We start from the raw sequence: 25,817 nt of genomic DNA on the forward strand, positions 1-25,817 counted from the left end.
TGACGGCCTGGGAACAGTGGGTTAACTGCCTGTTCAGGGGCAGAACGACAGATTTGTACCTTGTCAGCTCGGGGGTTTGAACTCGCAACCTTCCGGTTACTAGTCCAACGCTCTAACCACTAGGCTACGCTGCCGCCCCGATTTCCCTGGTCTAATGATTTCATTAGACCAGGGAATCTTGTTAGTCATGGTCTGAGAGTATTTAGGTGCCTTTTTGCAAACTCCAAGCGGGTTGTCAAGTGCCTTTTACTGAGGAGTATCTTGGGTCTGGGACACTATACCATAAAGGCCTGATTGGTGGAGTGCTGCAGAGATGGTTGTCCTTCTGGAAAGTTCTCCCATCTCCAAAGAGGAACTCTAAAGCTCTGTGAGAGTGACCATCAGGTTCTTGGTCACCTCCTTGACCAAGAGCCTTCTCCACCGATTGCTCAGTTTGGGCAGGCAGGCAGCTCTAGAAGGACCCTTGGTGGTTCCAAACTTCTTCCATTTAAGATTGATGGATGCCACTGTGATCTTGGGGACCTTCAATGCTACAGACATGTTTTGGTACCCTTCCCCAGATCTGTGCCTCAACACAATCCTGTCCCGGAGCACTACGGACAATTCCTTCAACCTCATGGCTTGGTTTTTGGTCTGACATGCACCTTGGGACCTTATATAGACAGGTGTGTGCCTTTACAAATCTTGTCCAATCAATTGAATAGTGTCCACCTGTGGTAAATTCAAGTTAATGATGATCAATGATGATTATCATTGGAAACAGGATGCACCTGAACTCAATTCGAACCAGCGACCTTTCGGTTACTGGCCCAACGCTCTTAACCGCTTTGCTACCTGTCGCCGAGCAGTGGTCGTTTACATGCTCAGATTGCTTTTTCAAAAAAAATCTCAAGCATAACCATATATTGGCTGGGCCTGGGTCGATTCGTTACGATATAGACCCCAAGGCTGGCCAGGGGACCTATGGATTGCCGAAGCATGAGTAGACACACAGAGATGCACTTTAAAGGTCATTCCCCCTATGGCCAGTTACTCCTCCAGGACATTATGCAGTTGCCATCATAGTACGACGAGCTAATAACAGTGTGCCTCAGACCATTACAATGGCCATGGGCTGTTGGTCATAGTGAAGTGGCTTGTAAAAACAGAATTACTATTGGAGCTTCAATAGAAAAAGGGATTTCTATGCAACAGACCACTCAGATAAAAAGTGATTATAAGTAGGAACAAGGTGTGTGGGTGTCTGTGCATACGTATACATGTGTGAGCGCCACAGAGAATTCCATAGTTGAGATGACAAATAGCCAGCTTGGTCAATTCTGATTAACCGGTCCGTGCCTTTGAGAACCTTGTCCTGAGCTTCTGTTGTTCCTACAGACTGAGCCTCTCTGCCATTTGTAAACCCTGGTAACTATAGACTATAGGTAAAAGCCACAGTGCTTTGATCTTCAAAGATGATGCCACTTTGTTGATCAATGATGGACAAGGAAAGGACTGTGAGAGGGTTATGAGAGGCTCCCCCTCAGGGATGGAAGCCTGAGGGGCTGTACTGAGGCTCTGTTCCAAACAAACACCAAACAGGTCTCCAGCGTTAGTCTGTATGTGGCTGTCATTATTTGAAGGCTGTCATTACATAAAGCAGAAGATGATCACAGGAAGCAAGAGCAGGACTACTCAAAAGTCCTCAGTACCTGTGGTTTACTTTTGTACCTGGTAGTTCCATTGATTGGGTTTGGGTTTCATTGATTAGCCAGGGTGAGAGTCCTCTCACCTGGTGTCCCAGGTCGGGAATCAGTCCCTGATTAGAGGGGAAGAATGAAAAACTGCAATGCTTTGGACCTCAAGGTCAAGATTTCAGAAAGGGGGAGCAATAGGGTAGTGTGTTTTAAAGGTGGCAAAAAACATGGACAATTCTATGTCAGACACCAAAATATGCAGGAGTTAGTTAATCATCTGGTCTCCATGGTGCCAGGTTTCCTCGTATACATGCAGATGGATCATGTATAGCCAGGGGCGGACGAGCCATCTGGCATTTCAGGCAAATGCCAGAAGGGCTGGTCTATTTTTGTCCCAGTGGGCCTGTCTAACTTGAGTTTTTTTGCACAAAAGGATCTGGCTAATAATGAGGGTCTCACGGAAAACAATGGGCCAGTGTGGGGGGCCTTGGGGAAAGAAATAGGACGTTGAGGTGGCCACAAGGGAAAACATGGTCAGGAGTGTTAGAAATGCCAGGGCTAAGTTTTGGTCCCAGTCCGCCCCTGTGTATAGCTACTGTATGGAATAAGGTGGTTGTAAAGCAGGGCTCTCTAACCCTGTCCCTTGAGAACTACCATCCTGTAAGTTCTCACTCCAACCCTAATCTAGCACACCTAATTATAACACACCTAATTCTAACAGTTAGCTGGTTGATAAGCTAAATCAGGTTAGTTACAACTGGGGTTGGAGCAAAAACCTAGAGGAGGGTAGCTCTCCAGAAACAGGGTTGGAGAGCCCTGGTGTAAAAGGTATGGGTATGAGTTGCTGTAGCAGTATAGCTTGGCAGATTTCTCAAATGAGGTCACAGATAACTCTGCAATCAATCCACAGATGTCTTCAAATAACTCTGTACTGAGAAGATTACAAACTGCCCACTCAAGCCTCCCACAGCCTTCTATAGAGTTTATTTAATAAGAAGCCTACAACCAAAGTTCACCCTGTATCAAACACTTCTACAGTCACTTTCATAGCTGGTATCATTTTTCTCCCAACCAATTAGTTTCACTGCAAGAGAAATGTATCCAGGAACCTAAAGGGCAGAAAACGACATCCCCCTGACAGAAAAGTCTTAGCCCAGGACAGACTGAAACATCCAAGAATCCTGTTTCTTGTAACTGACTGAGCAGACAAAGTCACTACAAGCAGCTAGGGTGCTTATCTACTGTGTCAGAGTTGGACGAGAGAGAAACAGAGGCCCGACCTTGATTATAGATGCAATGTGTTCTTAAAACAAGGCAGTACTCATCACCAGGTTGACAGAGAATCAGCGAGAGAGAGAAAGAGAGAGCAAGTTAGCAAGCAAGAGACAGCTTGATAGACAGTGAACAAGTGAGAACAGGAATGATTAAAAGCTGTCCATCTCAGGTCAGATGCTTGGAGTTTGTTCTGTTCCCCAGGCGATGCCCTGGAGCGAGGCCTCAGCCCAAGGATTAACAAGGTTACCCGGGGCTGTAATCGTAGTTGAACATGAGCGCCTGTCAAGTGCCTGCTGCCACGCATTCTATTAGCCCCTTGGTAAGGACAGCCCCCCCCCCCTCCCCCGACATCGTATGACAAAATCTTAATCAGTGGTAATTGAGAATGCATTGAGTAGAACGATCAGTTGGGAGTCAGTCTTCAAAAGGACATTCAATACAAACATGCAACCCATGAATACCCTGTCTCAATGGTTTTAAAAAAATGTTTTAAGTGATCTTCATCCCTCACCTTCATATTAGACATTAGGCAGAGAACTAGGGAGCTACTGGGTTTGTGAGCTGACATTTAAAAAAGGTGGATGACTATTCAGAGCAGTGGCGGTAGGAAAAACACAGGCTGGCGTGTTGCAGATCCCTGCTTTAAGGTTATGTGATATTCAGTGTGCACACTGAGCTCTGTATACACGGCATTAATAAACAAAGCCATCAGCAATGCTACCGACCGCCGCCACCACTGCAGCATGATGCATCATGGAAGCTTTCCCCTCGTTAAAACACTCCTAAAGCGATAGACCAGTTTATTCCTCTTCCTAAACGAGAGCCTAAGCTACCCCATCAAAACAGCAGATGGAATCGAACCGGTTATCTCCTCTTTCGAAGATCACTATTCTTACGCCACAAACAGCTTTTTTACCAAGAGTTTGTACCCAGTTTTTTTTCACTCTAACTTTAAGAATACCATTATTCTTATAAGTCACATTCAAATTCTTCACATTTGAGTCATTTCGCAGACTAACATTAGTGAGTGCATTAGGGATGGGCACGGTTATTCAAATATCCGAACGGATGTCAGTGTTTGATTATTTTGGAATTATAGGCCTATTTTAACAATGAAAAGGCTTAGTTGTTATGAATGCCTCCCATAAAATAAAAAAACGCACCGGTAACAAACACACGTTTCACAGTGTAGCTTGTTATCACTATCCATAAACCAAAAAGGCGCTAGTCAGAGGCTCCATGTGTAGCAAGTGAAGTGTGATATTTATAAATCAGTACAAAATGTAAATGGACTTAAAATAACATAATTAAGTTGGATAAATGAGAAGGAGCAGGGTGCAATGGTCAACCAACAGGTAGGCTGTTGTTTCATATGAGTTGTTTTAGACAAGTACAGGAAGCGTAGCAAAATAGCCTCAATTCGTTTTGCAACTCTCGCTAGCTACCTGGCTAACTTAGCTGGCTACGGTAGCTAGCTAGCTAGCTTGACTCTTCACAATGAGTTGATGCATTGAAGACAGGCACTACCAGATGGTATGATAGATTGCCTACGTCTAACTAGCGTGAGTCGGTTTGGCTACTCTCTCTCGCTACTTCTGTGCCACACACACCAGCCCTTGTGCCTCTCTCACCCCTCCCCCACCCATTGGCTGGAACGAGCCAAACGCAGCGCACATGCTCTCTCACAAGTCACGCGAGCAAGTCTCCATTGAAGTTTAAATATATTTGAATATAATGGGCATTTCCATTCAAGTCAATGAAGGCATAATGCCCGGCCGTCCAGTCTTCAGTCAGCTGTTCGTAAAATAAATACATCTCTAAATCATTTTTTGACTGTTATTTTATTTTCAATATGGTCTTCATCCATAACAATCAGTTACATGGTTAGGCATATACAGTGCCTTCAGAAAGTATTCAGACCCCTTGACTTTATTTTGTTAGGTTACAGCCTTATTCTAAAATGGATTAAATTGTGTTTTTCCCTCATCAATCTACACATAATACCCCATAATGACAAAGCAAAAACAGGATTTTAGAAAAGTTTGCTAATTTATTCAATTTAAAAAAAATGAAATGTCTTTCTCTCGATCCTGACTAGTCTCCCAGTCCCCTGCCACTGAAAAACATCCCCACAGCATGATGCTGACACCACCATGCTTCACTCTAGGGATGGTGCCAGGTTTCCTCCAGAAGTGATCCTTGGCATTAAATCTTAGTTTCATCAGACCAGAGAATCTTGTTTCTCATGGTCTGAGAGTCTTCAAGTGCCTTTGACAAACTCCAAGTGGGCTGTCATGTGCCTTTTATTGGGGAATGGCTTCTGTCTGGCCACTCTATCATAAAGGCCTGATTGGTGGAGCGCTGCAGAAATGGTTGTCTTTCTGGAAGGTTCTCCCATCTCCACAGAGGAACTCTGGAGCGCTGTCGGGTTCTTGGTCACCTCCCTGACCAAGGCCCTTCTCCCCAAATTTCTCAGTTTGGCCGGGCGGTCAGCTCTACGAAGAGTCTTGGTGGTTCCAAACTTCTTCCATTTAAGAATGATGGAGGCCACTGTGTTCTTGGGGACCTTCAATGCTGCAGAATTGTTTTGGAACCCTTAGCCAGATCTGTGCAGATTGACACAATCCTGTCTCGGAGCTCTAAGGACAGTTCCTTCGACCGCATGGCATGGTTGTTGCTCTGACATGCACTGTTAATTGTGTGCCTTTCTAAAGCATGTCCATTCAATTGAATTTAACACAAGTGGACTCAAGTCAAGTTGTAGAAACATCAGGATGATCAATGGAAACAGGATACACATGAGATCAATTTCAAGTCTCATAGCAAAGAGTCTGAATACTAATGTAAATAAGGCATCTGTTTTTTATTTTCAATACATTTTAATTATTGCTAATTGTGTGGAGATTGTAGAGGATAATTTTTAAATCAATTTTAGAATAAGGCTGTAAAAGTCATGGGATCTGAATACTTTTCGAAGGCACCGTACGGTAATTGTGCCAGCCCTAAGCTCCATGCTCTACCAACTGAGTCACATGGGACCTTTCTCTGTTTCTCTCTCTGTCTCGTCATCTTTTCCTCTCTTCACTTCCACTCTTTTGAGATGAAAGCCCTTGGTGGCTTGCTTCCCTTTCCTTGCGAGGGGGCAGCTGAACTTTATAAGGAGGTTCTCCTGTTAGTATCGAGACAAACAGAAGCCGATGCAGGGCAGTGGACTCCTGGTGTTTTTAACGACAGCGGCGCAGGAGGCTGGTTCTAATGACGGCCGACGGGGCCATCATTAATGCTGTATCTCACATCCTAAATCCTGACACACAGCGGGGGCCGGGTTGGCTGAGGCAATCTAACCGCCCCAGGCCAATTAGTTAAGCATCTCACCTGGGCTCTTCCTGGAGCCGCTCCTCACAGACACACACTGGATTAGCCCACTGTGGCCCCTTAATGCTTAAAGACAGGGCCCCGTGGAGACGGCAACCCACAAACAGCTTGGTGCTGCCTGGTAAGTGAGAGAGAAGATCTGACAGCTGGACAACTGAAAACAATTCACTTCGAGAACTACAAATCATTTTGGACCAAAACCTAAAGCCATGCCATTAACTGTGGTATCTCCATAGTGCCTTCAGAAAGTATACATACCCCTTCACTTATTCCACATTTTGCTATTACAGCCCGAATTCAAAATGGATTAGGTTTATGTTTTTCTCACCCATCTACACACAATAACCCATAACCACAAAGTGAAAACATGTTTTTAGACATATTTGCACATTTATTGAAAATGAAATAGAGAAATCTAATTCACATAAGTATTCACACCCCTGAGTCGATACTTTCTTGAAGCACCTTTGGCTGTCATTCCAGCATTGAGTCATGATGGGCATGTCTGTATCAGCTTTGCACATCTGGATTTGAGGATTTGCTCCCATTCTTCCTTGCAGATTTTCTCAAGCTCTGTTAATGTAGATGGGGAGTGGCAGTGAACAGCAATCTTCAAGTCTTTACACAGATTTTCAATGGGATTCAAGTCTGAGCCACTCAAGGACTGTCTCAATCTTGTTCTGAAGCCATTCCAGCATTGCATTGGCTATATGCTTGGGGTCATTGTCCTGTTGGAACATAAATCTTCGCCCCAGTCTAAGGTCGTTTGTACGTAGCTTCTCATCAAGGATTTGCCTGTATTTGGCTCCATTCATTGTTCCCTCTTTCTTCAAGTCTCCCAGTCCCTGCCACTAAAAAGCATCCCCATAGCATGATGCTGCCACCACTAGGGATGCACGATATATCGGTGAAGAAATCAGAATTGGCAGATATTAGCTAAAAATGACAACATCGACCCGATGTCTAGTTTAACGCCGATGTATAAAACCGATGTCAAAGCTGACATACATACCTATATAACATAATGACACCACGTAAGATGTTGCACTACACGTGCAGAACAGTATTCCTAACGTAGCTCACAATGTCTGCTGTGTGAATCAAGCAGCCAACAAGTCGAACAGTCGTTTGAAAGAGTAAGAACATTTCAGCGAGACGACTCTAGGGCGAAATCCATTAACACCAAGACAATGGAATTCATTGCCCTTGACAATCAACCGTTCTCTGTCGTGGGTGATGTTGGCTTTCGCCGACTGGTCGAACACTGGTGCACACTACCAAGTGCGTTATTTTTCAGATGTTGCCCTACCGCAGTCACACAGTAATAGCGTCACTGCGATTAGCTCCATGACTGATAGTTGAACCATCAATATCAACCCCATGAGCATGCTGAGTCTGACAGCACAGTGGGTCGTCGAGGATTTCGATACAGAGGCAAGTTGTATTTCAGGCTCATGAATGTGCTGGTTGTCATACCGCTGCTGCCATTTCAGAACATGTTTGAAACATGGAAACATGAACACAATAGCAAGCTCTATTCAAACAACTGACTTGAGAAATAAGCTGAGCAACTGCACCTGCAGCAGACGTGATATCCTCTGTCATGGCATTGAAACGCCTGCTCAACAAAACTGCAGACACAGGCTGTGAACAAGCGATATGGTGGCATTCTCTCTTTACTGTGTCGCCACCGTGCTCGACGCCATGTACAAGGACTGCTACTTCGATGCAGACAAGAAACGGATGCAGCTGGACAAGATGGAAACGGACACAGCGAAAGTGCGCACCGAGGAAGAGAGGCCATGGACAGACAGAGCTGAAACTTGACACAATGAAATCCTGGTTGAGAATGCAACGACTGAACAAATGAACAACAAAACATCACAGCAAGTAAGTGGAAGAAATAGGTTTTGATTATGTTTTACTGGTAATGGGGACATACTTAAATGCCAACAAAATAACTTTTGGTTCGGTGGAGAGTGTGAGTGTGTGAGTGTGAGTGTGAGTGTGAGTGTGAGTGTGAGTGTGAGTGTGAGTGTGAGTGTGTGAGTCAGTTAAGAACAAATAATTATTTACAATGACGGCCTACCCCAGCCAAACCTGGACAGCGCTGGGTCAATTGTGTGCTGCCCTATGGGACTTCCAATTACGGCCAGAAGTGATACAGCCTGGATTCAAACCAGGGACTACGGTGACACCTCTTGCACTGAAATGCAGTGCCTTAGACCGCTGCGTCCGTGTGTGTGTTAACTATTTAACTGTAGTAGAATGCTTAAAAGGCCTCAAAAATGTTAAATATCAGTTATCATTATCGTTTTTTTGTCAAGGAAAATATTGGATATCGGTAGCGGCCAAAAATATAATATTGTTGCATCACGTGCCATCACCATGCTTCACGGTAGGGATGGTGTTCGATGGGAAATGAGCTCTGCCTGATTTTCTCCAGACATGAAGCTTTGCATTCAGGCCAAATAGATACATTTTCATCTCATCAGACCACATAATATTTTGCCTTATGCTCAGTCTTTCACGTGCCTTTTTGCAAACCTCAGGCATGGCGTCATGTGCCTTTTTCTCAGGACTGCCTTCCTTCTGGCCACTCTGCCATAAAGCCCAGATTGGTGCTGTAGAGACTCATCCAAGAAATGCAGTACTTCTGTCTGAGTGGTCAATGGCTTCTTGGTACTTCTTGCCCAGTTGCTCAGTTTGGTTGGACGGTCACCCCCATGCAGAGTCTGGGTAGTTCCATATTTTTTGCATTTCCCAATGATGGAGACCACTGTTCTCAGGGGAAACGTTCAACACTCTAGACATTGTTTTATACGCTTCCCCCTCAACACAATTCTACATTGGAGAGCTGCAGAAGGTTCCTTGGACTTCATGGCATAGTTTCTGCTCTGACATGCACTGTCAACTGTGGAACCTTATATAGACAGGTGTGTTTCTTTCTAAATTATGTCCAAACTATTCAATTGGCCATTGTGGACTCCAATCAAGCTGTAGTGAAATCTCAAGGATGATCAAAGGAAATTGGATGCACCTGAGCTGAAAAGGGGTGTCAATACTTACCTAAATGAGATATTTCTACAGTGAATCTGGAAAGTATTCAGACCCCTTGACTTTTTCTACATTTTGCTATGTTACAGCTTAATTCAAAAATTGATTTTTTTTTATGTTTGCATCAAACTACAAACAATACCACATAATGACAAAGCAAAAATATGATTTTTGAACATTTTTGCAAAAACTTTTTTTATTTTTATATGATATAAATATTAAATATTCAGACCCTTGACTCAGTACTTTTTTGAAGCACCTTTGGCAGTAATTACAGCTTTGAGTCTTCTTGGGAATAACGCTACAAACTTGGCACACCTGTATTTGGGGAGTTTCTCACATCCTTCTCTGCAGATCCTCTGAAGCTCTGTCAGGTTTAATGAGAAGCCAAGGCTACATCTCATAACTGTAGTATAAACTTAGACCTGGCTGATCTGTTATGTTCAAAATTCTGTGGAATTCATAACATTGTTGGACAGGTTTAAATGTTTTTGTTATTTGTACCCATAGAGCCAGTTCTTTTTGTCTACAGCTGAAGTCAGACGTTTACATACACTAATAATAATAATAATAATATATGCCATTTAGCAGACGCTTTTATCCAAAGCGACTTACAGTCATGTGTGCATACATTCTACGTATGGGTGGTCCCGGGGATCGAACCCACTACCCTGGCGTTACAAGCGCCATGCTCTACCAACTGAGCTACAGGACCACATACACCTTAGCCAAATACATTTAAACTCAGTTTAAATAATTTGCAAATAAATTCATTAAAAATCCTACAATGTGATTTTCTGGATTTTGTTTTTCATTTTGTCTGTCATAGTTGAAGTGTACCTATGATGAAAATTACAGGCCTCATCTTTTTAAGTGGGAGAACTTGCAAAATTGGTGGCTGACTAAATAATTTTGCCCCACTGTATTTCTCTCTATACCATTTGTATTTCATTAACCTTTGACTATTGGATGTTCTTATAGGCACTTTAGTATTGCCAGTGTAACAGTATAGCTTCCGTCCCTCTCCTTGCTCTTCTCCTTTGGGCTCGAACCAGGAACACAACGACAACAGCCACCCTCAAAGCAGCGTTACCCATGCAGAGCAAGGGGAACAACCACTCCACGTCTCAGAGCGTGTGACGTTTTAAACGCTATTAGCGCGCACCCCGCTAACCAGCTAGCCATTTCACATTGGTTACACCAGCCTCATCTCGGGAGTTGATAGGCTTGAAGTCATAAACAGTGCAATGCTTGACGCACAATGAAGAGCTGCTGGCAAAACGCACAAAAGTGCTGTTTGAATAAATGCTTACGAGCCTGCTGCTGCCTACCACCGCTCAGTCAGACTGATCAATCAAATATCAAATCATAGACTTAATTCTAACATGATAACACACAGAAATACGAGCCTGAGGTCATTAATATGGTCAAATCCGGAAACTATCATTGAAAACAAGACGTTTATTCTTTCAGTGAAATACGGAACCGTTCCGTATTTTATCTAAGGGGTGGCATCCATTAGTCTAAATATTTCTGTTACATTGCCCAACCTTCAATGATATGTCATAATTACGCAAAATTCTGGCAAATTAGGCGGCCCAAACTTTTGCATATACACTGACTCTGCATGCAATGAACGCAAGAGAAGTGACACAATTTCACCTGGTTAATATTGCCTGCTAACCTGGATTTCTTTTAGCTAAATATGCAGGTTTAAAAATATATACTTCTGTGTATTCTGTGATTTTAAGAAAGGCATTGATGTTCATGGTTCGGTATACATTGGAGTAACTATACGCACCACATCAATTACATGCAACGCAGAACACGCTAGATAAACTAGTAATATCATCACCATGTGTAGTTAACTAGTGATTATGATTGATTGATTGTTTTTTATAAGACAAGTTTAATGCTAGCTAGCAACTTACCTTGGTTTACTGCATTTGCATAACAGGCAGTCTCCTCGTGGAGTGCAATGAGAGGCAGGTGTTTAGAGCGTTGGACTAGTTAACTTTAAGGTTGCAAGATTGAATCCCCCGAGCTAACAAGGTGAAAATCTGTCGTTCTGCCCCTGAACATGGCAGTTAACCCACCGTTCCTAGGCCGTCATTGAAAATAAGAATGTGTTCTTAACTGACTTGCCTAGTTAAATAAAGATTAAATAAATGGGTAAAAAATTAAATAAATAAAAAGTTCAAATCGGTGTCCAAAAATAACGATTTACGATTGTTATGAAAACTTGAAATCGGTCCTAATTAAAATCGGCCATTCCGATTAATCGGTCGACCTAACCGACTTGCCAAAACCTAAATGGAGTCAACATTCCAATCAGAAATTGGGAGAACATTCATTTAGAATGTGCCTGTGTGTGTGTGTACACGCAGAACTTTGACAAGAGGAAGTAGGCCTACCTACTTAAACATTGAGAGCATTAATAGCTGTATTTTACAGCCAAAACGTTTTTAGTGTAAACTTAAACGATTAAAACCAGATAAAAAAGTATGTAGGAAAGATAATGGAGCTATATATTTTTGGACAAAAAAAAAATCACCAAAATTAAAACTAGACAGTCAGGGAGAATCTAAAATTCAATAAATGTAAGATTTCTTTATATAATGTCAGATTGCTTATGCTGTGTTTTTATGGTATGGCAAAAAGTGTACAATTGCAGAAAAATGGTTTTAACTACATTTTGCATACTGCCTCTGGCAAAATGTGTAGAATTGAATTAAATTAGCTTTTAAAGAGCAACATTTTGTCTCTGCGAGCCTTTCAAATCTCCGGTCAGAGGCCGCGCCATTGCCCATGCCCAATACTTTTAGACTTTCAGTGAGGTAAGAAATAATACTGGAAAGTCTTACACGAGAACTTGACCAATTATCAACAGATACCAAGTAGAAAGTACAAGACACTTTCGAAAAGGTGACAAATTAAAATGTCGCCAAAAATAAGTTACACCCCACTAGTTGAGGAGTCTTGAAGGCAAATTAGCATAATTGCTAGCCACAAGAGAGAAGAGGGGGATCAGATTCCAGTTTCAGGGGAAATCTGATGGTGTGACAAGGAGAGAGGGGAGGTTAATGAGGTGTTCCTCTCCTCCTTACAAACATACATTTTCTGACACATTTTTTAAGACACCACTGCCTCTCAGTTAGAGATGGGGTTGTGTTATTAGCCATCGGGAAGTACAGGGAAAGTCAAAAGTGGAAAGCAGAAGACTTGGCCGAGAAGAAGTGCAGAGAAAAAGTAATGAGGTCCTTTTGGACAAGCGTTAAATATTATTGTAATTTTAAGGGGTGGATAAGCTTTAATATTGTGGATAGATTGCTGCTTCCATCAATGTAATTCATTTCCAATCCCCCATATTTTTGGGGTAAATATATATCCATATAAAGTTGAAGTCGGAAGTTTACATACACCTTAGCCAAATACATTTAAACTCAGTTTTTCACATTTCCTGACATTTAATCCCAGTAAAAATCCCCTGTTTTAGGTCAATTAGGATTTCCACTTTATTTTAAGAATGTGACATTTCAGAAAAATAGTACAGAATGATTTATTTCACCACATTCACAGTGGGTCAGAAGTTTACATACATTCAATTAGTATTTGGTAGCATTGCCTTTAAATTGTTTAACTTGAGTCAAACGTTGCGGGTACCCTTCCACAAGCTTCCCACAATAAATTGGGTGAATTTAGGCCCATTCCTCCTGACAGAGCTGGTGTAACTGAGTCAGGTTTGTAGTCATCCTTGCTCACACATGCTTTCCCAGTTCTGCCCACAAATATTATATGAGATTGATGTCTGGGCTTTGTGATGGCCACTCCAATACCTTGACTTTGTTGTCCTTAAGCTATTTTGCCACAATTTTGGAATAATTATTGGGGTAATTGTCCATTTGGAAGAGCCATTTGCGACCAAGCTTTAACTTCCTGACTGATGTCTTGAGATGTTGCTTCAATATATCCACATAATTGTCCCTCCTGCAGCAAAGCACCCCCGCAACATGATGCTGCCACCCCCGTGCTTCACGGTTGGTATGGTGTTCTTCGGCTTGCAAGCCTCCCCCTTTTTCCTCCAAACAATGGTCATTATGGTCAAACAGTTATATTTTGTTTCATCAGACCAGAGGATATTTCTCTAAATAGTACGATCTTTGTCCCCTTTCAGGTTGTATCGATATAGGACTTGTTTTACGGTGGATATATACTTTTGTACCCGTTTCCTCCAGCATCTTCACAAGGTCCTTCGCTGTTGTTCTGGGATTGATTTGCACTTTTCCCACCAAAGTACGTTCAGCTCTAGGAGACAGAACACGTCACCTTCCTGAGCGGTATGACAGCTGAGTGGTCCCATGGTGTTTATACTTGCGTACTATTGTTTGTACAGATGAAGGTGGTACCTTCAGGCGTTTGGAAATTGCTCCCAAGGATGAACCAGACTTTTTCTGAGGTCTTGGCCGATTTCTTTTGATTTTCCCATGATGTCAAGCAAAGAGGCACTGAGTTTGAAGGTAGGCCTTGAAATACATCCACAGGTACACCTCCAATTGATTCAAATGATGTCAATTAGCCTATCAGAAGCTTCTAAAGCCATGAAATCATTTTCTGGAACTGTTCAAGCTGTTTAAAGGCACAGTCAATTTAGTGTATGTAAACTTCTGACCCACTGGAATTTTGATAGATTATTTCCCTTATAATTCACTCGGTCTGTAAACAATTTTTGGAAAAATGACTTGTGTCATGCACAAAGTAGATGTCCTAACCGACTTTCCACAAATGTCTTTTTATCAAACTATAGTTCTGGCGTGGTTGAAAAACAAGTTTTAATGACTACAACTTAAGTGTATGTAAACTTCTGGCTTCAACTGTATATAATTAAATAAATAATTTAAAGGTATATTCAAAAAAAAAAAATAATAATAATAATAATAATAATAAATATAATATATATATACACACACTTCTTTTAGAATATACCTTTATTATTCCCTGAAAACCCTATCACCCCTCTCCCAATTGGAATAAACAATAGCACCTTAGGCTTCTACCTTCAGATTATACACATTTTACAGACACAATCTATTTTGCAATAGATATATTTAGTATGTTTTTAGTCCTTCCTCTATTTCTAATGTCCATCCAGTTTGATTTCTATTTGTAACTGTGCAATTTCACAACATTTCAGAACCCATATACATTTTACAGAGTGGATGATCTTGTTACTGTAGTGGATACATATATTTAAAAAACAAATAGGGGGTAAATCACCTTTAATACTGCAGATAGATTTTTGCTTCCATCAATGTCATTGACTGCATCATTTCCAATCCCCCATATATTTTTGGGGACCAGTCAAAAGTTCAAACACACCTACTCCTTCAAGGGTTTTTCTTTATTTTTACTATTTTCTACATTGTAGAATAAAGGTGAAGACATCACAACTATGAAATAACACATATAGAATCATGTATTAACCAAAAAAGTGATAAACAAATCAAAATAGGGCCGAACATGTTGGCATTGTGCACACTTGGCCCTTGGCTGTGTGCCACAGGAAGCTATGGATGGGAGCTAATGTTATCTCCCATGATGCAACACTCCCATTGCGTGGGGCAACATCCTGTTACCCGACTTGTACCTTGTGCAAAGCTGTGGCTTTGTTTGAAAGTGTTTGACCAGGTCCAGTTAAGTCAGTATCATCTCCCTGACAAAGCCCTTGCTCCCACATACGGAGATACAGTTCATGGTCCTATGACACTTAATCCTGCAACAGCTTGCTCCGCAGTCACCCAACCACCTGACGTTTGTTTTCCCTTATCCTAGAAACGCTGCTGGCGCACAAAAGACCGTGACTGGGGAAAACAGTAGTGTTGATAGGGAAGAGAAAGAGAGAGAGAGATCGATGCAGATACAGAGACTTCCAGGTACAGGGCAGCCTTATCACCAGGTTGAGGGGGGTCAGAACGGGGGTCGACGGACTCGGTGCTGCTGCCGCTAGGCTGGCACTGCCTCCACCACCCATCTGCACTCCCCCTCTCTCCTGCTATCATTCAGGGCCCAGTGTTTGCCCAGGAGCCAGTAAAATTGACACCAGCAGCTGTCCAAACAGCCCGGTCCGACCCCCCAGAGGGGCACCCCAGCCCACAGTCAAGACCCCTGCGTCTCCCCCCCGATTCCACTCTGCTCCGTCCTCCCACTGTCATCACAGGGGAAACCACGGGAGAGGAGCAGGAGATATAGTGGGAGAGAGATGGAGGAGAGGAGGAAGAGGATGGTGGGGACAATCGTAATGATTTGTGTTAAAGCCTCTAACCGCTGTGAAAAGATGTATGTAGGGTGTTAGGATGATGTTTAAGGAATAGCCTACTTTTCCTACTTTTTTAGCTGACAGTACATCAATTGATTACCAATTGCAAATGGTTTAGGTTACAAGATTGGCCTCATTGCACCATCCTACTTACCTTTTTGATACATTTACCAGTGATAGTCCACTGCGCTAGTACAGAATAAAACCACTATGTAACAATATCATATAATCTAATTTGCCATCTAAATGGGAGTATCTGCTGCCATGTAACAATAGGATGTTGATGTGACTTAGTGAAGCAGAAAACCTTTAATAGGAGTGATTACACTTAATGGCATTCAAACCCCTCTCTCACATCACTACTGTCAATAATAACAAGGCCAGCATATAAGTGTGGCTTATAACTCACCCTCTATCCAACCCTCATCCTGTCCTGATTTATTTCCCGCCTTTACCGAATTTCCAACAGGTAGACCTACATTTTATTTGTCAAGCACTTTAAATTGTAAATTGCATTTGTTCTAAGAAATGTGCTATATAAATCAAGCTTGATTGATTGATATTACCTGTGGTGTATGAGCAAACAATGTATAGAGGCCAACCTCTTTGGCTATTGTGTTTGACATGTCAGAGTGGTATGTACTGTATGTGTGAATTAAGTTCATTTCCGGGAGGCTGCAGCACCAACAAGACTCACCAGAGCAGGCATCATGAGGTCAGCCAGGTAGACGAAGGTCGCGCCGAGGGCAAAGCCCACCGCCACAGGGACGAACGCAAAAAAACCATACTTTCCCGAATCCTCTGCCATGTCTATCGCCGGTGCCAGCAACGACCAATAGGACACCGCCAACATCACCTGAGGGCGAAGCAAAGAGGACGTAACAGTTAGCAGGCACTATTATTTGCTGTGTGCAGTCGGCTTCTGCTCGGAGTGGGGAAGTTCAGTTGGCCTCAAAATAAAAAAAAGCTAACAGAGAAAGTCCTCGGGGGATCTCACTCTTTTGGAATAGGACTGTTGTGCAATGATAAAGGTGACCCCCATTCCCTAAGCAACATTTGGCTTGAATGTTATGCAATAACACAAATAACGAAAAGGGACAGAGGACCGAAAATAAACACTGCATCAAATTCACACGTTCTCTGGAATACGTCACAAACACATCCCTATAGGCCCTGGCACTTTCCTCCTGATCCAGCAGGGAGTGTGAGTGAGAGTAATGGCTCTACAGTGCTAACATTTTGGTCGCACACGCTCCTGAATATTTTACTGTGCTATCTGGAATTTTAATTTGGGAGCATTGTGCTCCAAAATGTATTGTAAGAAATGTCAGCACAGAGCTGTGTGTGTGCTGTTCAGTTCAGTTCACAAAGCCCCACAACATCCAACAACGCACTACTCCCCAATAGCTTGATCAAAGACATTCATTCCACCTTTTACTAGGGAAGAGCTAGCCTTGCTGACGCGACCCACATGACCACACAGCAAGGAAGAGCTGTGACTAGCTGGTCTGGAAAGGAGGCCATTGGTTAATGCAATAGTCGCTCAGAAATGAAGCGGATGCATTGATTGGTTCTCTCAAATGTTTTTTCTTCCTGGGGTGTTGAGACCTCTCCTTGTTTGGATTTGAAAATTCAACAGATGTAATGGAAGGGGCCGGTGCTCGGGGGATGCGTGTGGATATGACTGTGGGTGTTTGAGTGAGAAAGACCCGGAGGAGAACCAACCAGCAAAAGCCCAGTCCACTTCATTATCAACGCATCATGCCGATATGAAAATAGCTTTTCAAGACTCTGAAGTCAGGACCGGAGGACTTCGAGTTTGGAATCAGCCATACTTGGGGAGAGCAGAGAAAAAATAAGAAGCAAAGGCTGCTGACAGGAGTGTGTTGCTTGTGAGTGTCTGTCTCAACGGTGGCATTATGCCGATTACTCTGGGAACATAAGCAATAGCTGAGGATCAAACTCATGGCAAGAACAGGATTGGTCACCAGCCGACTCTCTTCAGACAATGGGTTTAGACATGGTTCTGAGTCATCAACTTCACTTATTCCTTCATGGTACCTCCGGTACCGGAAGGGGGCACATGTCATCTGATGCAACACTCTATCACTCTCCTTTTTGGTAAAATAGCCTGGAGGTGTGTTTGGTCATTGTCCTGTAGAAAAAAAACAAATTATATATATACACACACATACTGAACAGAAATATAAACGCAACATGCAACAATTCAACCATTTTACTGAGTTATAGTTCATATAAGGAAATCAGTCAATTGAAATTAATTCATTAGGCCCTAAACTATGGATTTCACATGACTGGGCAGGAGCACAGCCACTCAGAATCAGTTTTTTCCCACGAAAGGGCATTATTGCAGACAGAATATCTCCTCAGTTTCATCAGCTGTCCGGGTGTTGGTCCTCTGTGTACTGAGCAAGAGAGAGAGAAGAGCGAGAGAGAGAGGAGGAAGAGCGCTTTGACACTGGGAGAGATGGATGTGGTAATTAGCTACAGGTAACGAGCGTGCCAAGTTGCTTATTGATTCAGGTGTCATGAATGGTATGCCCGTCTTTCAGGAGAAACGGTGCTTCTGAAGCTTCTGCATCAGACCCAGATATGGAGCTGTCAATAAAATGCTAAACATTCCTTAGTAGAAGAAAATTGAACAAGAACAAAATGAGATAGAAAAGATAAGATAGGAAAGTGTGAACCATAGTGAAGGAAGAACTGAGGTTTTTGTTAATCTCTTTCTTCACACAAGGTTGAAATTGAATCAATGATGATCTTACTAGATACAATAGCCGATATTGCAATCCTTCATGGGGTGCAAATTGGAATTAGAAATTAAGGAATTTCTTTAAAGTTATTTGTAGTGGCTTCACATGAATGGATTCTTGGATGAAAAAGTTTCTTACAATGAGTTCACATTTCACTTGAGTGTATATGACAGTGTGTGTGTACGCGCGCACAAGCACACAGTTGAAGTCGGAAGTTTACATACACTTAGGTTGGAGTCAATAAAACTCGTTTTCAACTACTACACAAATTTCTTGTTAACAAACCATAGTTTTGGCAAGTCAGTTAGGACAACTTCTTTGTGCATGACACAAGTAATTTTTCCAACAATTGTTTACAGACAGATTATTTCACTTATAATTCACTGTATCACAATTCCAGTGGGTCAGAAGTTTACATACACTAAGTTGACTGTGCCTTTTAACAGCTTGGAAAATTCCAGAAAAGTATGTAATGGCTTAAGAAGCTAGTGATAGGCTAATTGAGATAATTTGAGTCAAATGGAGTGTACCTGTGGATATATTTCAAGGACAACCTTCAAACTCAGTGCCTCTTTGCTTGACATCATGGGAAATTCAATGAAATCAGCCAAGACCTTAGAAACAATTGTTGACCTCCACAAGACTGGTTCATCCTTGGTTGCAATTTCCAAATGCCTGAAGTCACCACATTCATCTGTACAAACAATAGTGCGCAAGTATAAACATTATGGGACCATGCAGCAGTCATATCGCTCAGGATGGAGACGTGTTCTATCTCCTAGAGATGAACGTACTTTGGTGCTAAAAGTACAAATCAAACCCAGAACAACAGCAAAGGACATTGTGGAAAATGGTGGAGGAAACCGGTACAAAAGTATCTATATCCACAGTAAAACGAGGCTTGCAAGCCAAAGAACACCATCCCAACCGTGAAGCACAGGGGTGGCAGCATCATGTTGTAGGGGTGCATTGCTTGAGGAGGGGCTGGTGCACTTTACAAAATAGATGGCATCATGAAAATGATGTGGATATATTGAAGCAACATCTCAAGACGTGAGTCCGGAAGTTAAAGCTTGGTCGCAAATGGGTCTTCCAAATGGACAATGACCCCAAGCATACTTCCAAAGTTGTGGCAAAATGGCTTAAGGACAACAAAGTCAAGGTATTGGAGTGGCCACAAAACCCTGACCTCAATCCTATAGAAAATGTGTCGGCAGCACTGAAAAAGCGTGTGCGAGCAAGGAGGCCTACAAACCTGACTCAGTTACACCAGCTCTGCCAGGAGGAATGGGCCAAAATTCACCCACCCATTGAGAGGCTTTGAAGCCACCGGTTGGCCATATTGGCACTTCCCAGTAGGCACGGTAATCCATAGGAATGAACAGAATTCTAAAATGATAGGTATTCAAGTATTTTTTGTGGTTGTAGTGGGGACAGTAACATTAGTACCAAAATAATAATACTTTAATAATGAAAATATATATTTATTTTAATCATTTTTTGTTATGTTTAGCTCACATAATATATTTTACAAATATGTATTAAGGTGTCCTGTAATAGAATACACATGTCAAAACAAATGTAGATTATTCAATAAATGAATTTCTATAGAGTCCAAAATATTTTTTGACACCGGAGGAGGAGTACCAAGATCGCTGCGCATTGGCTTCAGTACAGTGTCCCTGTCAATCATACAGGGTTTATAGACATCATTGGTTTGAACATTGGTCTTCTGGCCTTGTTACCCTCTAGTAGCTCAAATCAATTTTGAAGTAACTTTTGAAGTATGTGTAGAATTTTCCATATATAGTCAAAAGTAATTGTCTGCAGTTTTCAGAAGGTGAATTAGCTAATTTTGGCAGTCTTAAATGGTCAAATATGATTCAATTCTCATTTAAAGCAAAGTAAAAGAAAACGGTTTTAAGTCAGTGACTTTTGAAGGTCGTATCACTCAACCATAGAGACTTAACAAAGCTATCCCCATGTTCACTCGAGCCATATCTTTGTGCCTTTTACAGCTTGTTTCTAGCCTAAAGAGTTGCAGAGTTATGGATCCTTTACAATTATATGATAGAAACTGCGGGAAAGCAGTGCCCGACAGGCGGGGACAAAAGGACACTGCGCTCTGGTGTCCTAGCTAGCTGCCGGTGTCACCTCCGCCTCCTGTGTACCGGAGTCCTAGCTAGCTAGCAAGCAACCTAGCAAAAATAGATAATTAGCTAGATAAGTCTAGCAAGTTATCTAGCTAGCTAGATAAGGTTAGCATGCTAGCTAAGCTTGAAGGGTCATCACTAATTACTACAGATACACCCATTTCTACAATTGATCTTGTTAAAATCAGATTTGAAACCTAACCCTAACCATCACCTTAACCACACTGCTATCATTATGCCTCGACCGAACCTTAAATTAAGAACAAAAAGGTCATTTTTGTTTGCATACATTTTTACGATAGACTATTTTTACTTTGTGGCTGTGGTAACTTGTGCAAACCTCTTCAGAGGTGGAACCTAAAGTTGCATTTCCTCTTTAGTACAGGAAATTACATTAAAATAGTGGCTGCAACATCTTATGGGGAGGTCGTTTAAAAATGGACCAAGTTTCAAGAAGAGATCCTCCTTCAGGGTCGTTACTAGTAACCACAGCCACAAAGTCATACACCCCGCCCATAAACCCTACAAGACCAAAAAGCACATTTTTGTTTTCATTCATTTTTTTACGATATATCTAATCAAATTTTATTGATCACATACACATGGTTAGCAGATGTTAATGCGAGTGTAGCGAAATGCTTGTGCTTCTAGTTCCAACAGTGCAGTAATATCTAACAAGTAATCTAACAATTCCCCAAAAACTACCTAATACACACAAATCTAAAGGAGTGAATGAGAATATGTACATATAAGTGTATGAATGAGCGACGGCCGAGCAGGATAGGCAAGGTGCAGTAGATAGTATAAAATACAGTATGTACATGTGATATGAATAATGTAAGATATGAAAACATATTAAAGTGGCATTGTTTAAAGTGACGAGTGATCCATTTATTAAAGTGTCCAGTGATTGGGTCTCGGTGTAGGCAGCAGCCTCACTGATTTAGTGAACAGTCTGAAGGCCTAGATATAGATTGATTGAAAAACAGCTTCTCTCAGTCCCAGCTTTGATGCACCTGTACTGACCTCGCCTTCTGGATGATAGTGGTGTGAACAGGCACTTGCTCGAGTGGTTGTTGTCCTTGATCTTTTTGGCCTTCCTGTGACACCGGGTACTGTAGGTGTCATAGAGGGCAGGTAGTTTGACCCTGGTGATGCGTTGTGCAGACCGCACCACCCTTGTGGTTGAGGGCGGTGCAGTTGCCGTACTGTGATACAGTCCGACAGGATGCCAGATATTGTTCATCCTGATCAGACAGGTGTTTTACATGGACGATACATATGGAGATAATATACGACAATTACTTGAAACAACTGAACATTATGAAACATCAAAGATACCAGGCAGGTTTTGAATAGGCATTTAATAAAGTACAACTAGTATGTATATATATAAATGCCTGGATTACTTAAATGTTGGTTAATCTCTTATACAATGGGTTAAAGTTATGTACAGCAACCCCAGGTGTAAAATAGTAAATAATGGTTACATCTCAGAAGGTATTGAGCTTTTAAAATGAGTAAAACAAGGCTGTCCATTGTCACCATATCTATTTATTATAGCCATTGAAATGCGAGCCATTTCAATCAGATCCAACAAGAATATCAAGGGGTTAGAAATCCAGGGGATAAAAACAAAATGTGTCAATGAATGCAGATGACTCAAGTTTTTTTCAAAGTCCGACCAATCTGGATCACTGCACAGCCTCATTGAAGATCTTCATCACTTTTCTAGCCTTACTGGACTAAAACCAAATTATGAAAAGTGTACCATATTATGTATTGGATCATTAAAATACAATGTTTACACTACCTTGTAGTTTACCAATAAAATGGGTGGATGGTGAAGTAGACATACTTGGCATTCACATGAAAACATATGAATTAACACAATCAATTTCAATAGAAAGTTAGCGTGAAGAGGTAAAAACTTGTCTATTTATGGAAACATCACATTGATTAACACTTTGGTCCAATCACAGTTTACTTACTTACTAATGATGCTGCCTACTCCAGAACACTTGTTTTTTTATTATATGAGAAAAATATTATTTTATTTGGAATGCTAAAACAGACAAAATTAAACGTGCCTATTTTTAGATAATGAATATGAGTTTGTGGAGCTAAAATTATTAAATATTAAAGCTTTAAACCTCTCACTACTGATTCCTAAACACCAAGACTCACGCAACCACATGTCGGATGAACAATTTCAGAAATGTGCTACCCTGTAATAAAGGTATTACAGTTTTTTATGTTATTATACCAGCCTCTGGTATTATTTCTACTGTATTTAGTGTTGTTTACAGTGTTCAAATTGTCAAAAATTATATTTATAATAACCCTCCTTTTCCTTGATCTCCTTCTTATTGTTGTTATTACGATCATCATTATAATAATAAGTAATGTCATTATCATTAGTAGGCTTAGTATAGCAACCTTGTATAATCACCATCAAGCTATAGGCCTAAGAGCGCATCCTGTTTAGTTTTAACACTAACTTACTTAGGCCTATATTTCTATACTTACAGTGGGGAGAACAAGTATTTGAAACACTGACGATTTTGAAGGTTTTCCTACTTACAAAGCATGTAGAGGTCTGTAATTTTTATCATAGGTACACTTCAACTGTGAGAGACGGAATCTAAAACAAAAATCCAGATCACATTGTATGATTTTTAAATGATTAATTTGCATTTTATTGCATGACATAAGTATGTGATACATCAGAAAAGCAGAACTTAATATTTGGTACAGAAACCTTTGTTTGCAATTACAGAGATAATACGTTTCCTGTAGTTCTTGACCAGGTTTGCACACACTTCAGCAGGGATTTTGGCCCACCCCTCCATACAGACCTTATCCAGATTCTTCAGGTTTCCGGGCTGTCGCTGGGCAATACGGACTTTCAGCTCCCTCCAAAGATTTTCTATTGGGTTCAGGTCTGGAGACTGGCAAGGCCACTTCAGGACCTTGAGATGCTTCTTACGGAGCCACTCCTTGGTTGCCCTGGCTGTGTGTTTCGGGTCGTTGTCATGCTGGAAGACCCAGCCACGACCCATCTTCAATGTTCTTACTGAGGGAAGGAGGTTGTTGGCCAAGATCTCGCGATACATGGCCCCATCCATCCTCCCCTCAATAAGGTGCAGTCGTCCTGTCCCCTTTGCAGAAAAGCAACCCCAAAGAATGATGTTTCCACCTCCATGCTTCACAGTTGGGATGGTGTTCTTGGGGTTGTACTCATCCTTCTTCGAGTTCAAACAGGTCCAGTTAATACAGGTAATGAGTGGAGAACAGGAGGGTTTCTTAAAGAAAAACTAACAGGTCTGTGAGAGCCGGAATTCTTACTGGTTGGTAGGTGATCAAATACTTATGTCATGCAATAAAATGCTAATTAATTACTTAAAAATCATACGATCATGTGATTTTCTGGATTTTTGTTTTAGATTCCATCTCTCACAGTTAAAGTCCACCTATGATAAAAATTACAGACATGCTTTGTAAGTAGGAAAACCTGCAAAATCGGCAGTGTATCAATCAATCATTTATTTGTTCATGTCATCACAAAGCATATGAGTCATTCATGATTTGTAATGCAAACATGCAATTTGGTTCAAATAAAATATAGAGACCATTGAATAATTAGCGTAAACAATAAATAGCCCTAAAACGCTCCATTTCAAAAATTGCATTCACAAAGGAATGGAATTGTTTTTATTCTTTGCTGTAATAAAGGCTTACAACAAACTCACTGGTACGCTTATAATTTATTTAGTGTTGTTTACATTGTCCCAAACGGTCAATTATAAATATAACAGTATAACCTGTTTGGCACACATAATATGCACACAGGGCTTGCTCCTTATTTTATTTTTCTTGATCTCCTGTATTTTCCACAACTAGTCAAATTTATTCCACATATCTGACTTCCCCTTTACCTTTACATTTAAGTCATTTAGCAGACGCTCTTATCCAGAGCGACTTACAAATTGGTGCATACACCTTATGACATCCAGTGGAACAGCCACTTTACAATAGTGCATCTAAATCTTTTTAGGGGGGGTGAGACGGATTACTTACCCTATCCTAGGTATTCCTTGAAGAGGTGGGGTTTCAGGTGTCTCCGGAAGGTGGTGATTGACACCTGAGAAATCAGTAAACATTCCCACGTTTTGAGTCTATTTGTCACGTCCTCTGTATCCATTCCGCTGTCACGTATTACGGTGTTCAGAGCTTGTTTTAACCAATTCATTGATGTGATTATGATATGCTATAGGTCAAACCCTATTGGTCACATGTCACGTAAAGAGAGCAAGGGTTGAGGGAATAGGAAATGTTTTTCCGAAACATAACTTTGACTGAAATTTTGTTGCACCCTCAGCAATACGGACAGCTCGATACACACTGTTAATGTTCTGTGGTCATTGCTGAAGCAGGGAGGAGAGAGATAACCGGTGCTAGTCAAAGTCACTTGCTGTCTTTTCTTTTGTATTTCTTTTTTTTTACATAGTGCAGCAAGTCAGTCCTGGCACAAGCAAATAAATTGCGGTCGGACTCGCTCTAGACATTTGAGCGTCTTAATTAGTTTATCAAACAGTTTGCTTAAAGCATCAGACAAGCTCGGCACATATAGTAGATTAGACTAAAACACATAGGATGTGTCTATATATGGAGAAATACATGATTGGTCAACAAAACAGAAATATTGGTTGACCAACATTTTCCTAAGTCGGGGACAGCCCTATACTAAGTTGAGTCTTCTATTATCGTTTGTTGAGGTGAGCAATAATACCTTATTAATCTATTCCTCTTCTTTCATTCTAGGAGACAGTGGGATGTACAGCCTTACGCATATATATTATTAAGATCGAGAATTATATAATAACTGTCAGGAAGGCAGCAATGCTTCTGAAAAACTTCCCAGAAAGTTACACTTCTTCTTATGAGACAGTAGGGAATACTTTGGAAAAGTCTTACCCACCCTTTGACTTTGAGTCCACCACATCAACTGAAAAGACTGTCACATCTAACATCTGCTTGTATTCACATATTAGATAGCAGGGTAATCCTGGGTTGGGTAAAGGTGGGTGGACAGGTGTGTGTGTGTGTGTGTGTGTGAGTGAGTGAGTGAGTGAGTGAGAGAGAGAAACAGCTCTCGTCCTGCCGAAGAGGAGGATTATATTGCCATTTTTGT

General features: G+C 41.4%; 1 pseudogene; it reads right to left on the minus strand.

Moving 5' to 3' along the window:
• The window catches only part of LOC118357535 (zinc transporter ZIP11-like), a 156,440-nt pseudogene that overhangs the window by 125,030 nt on the left and 5,593 nt on the right, over positions 1-25,817 (minus strand).

This window comes from Oncorhynchus keta, chromosome 24 (genome assembly GCF_023373465.1).
Source record: "Oncorhynchus keta strain PuntledgeMale-10-30-2019 chromosome 24, Oket_V2, whole genome shotgun sequence".
In the NCBI taxonomy this organism is placed as follows: domain Eukaryota; kingdom Metazoa; phylum Chordata; class Actinopteri; order Salmoniformes; family Salmonidae; genus Oncorhynchus; species Oncorhynchus keta.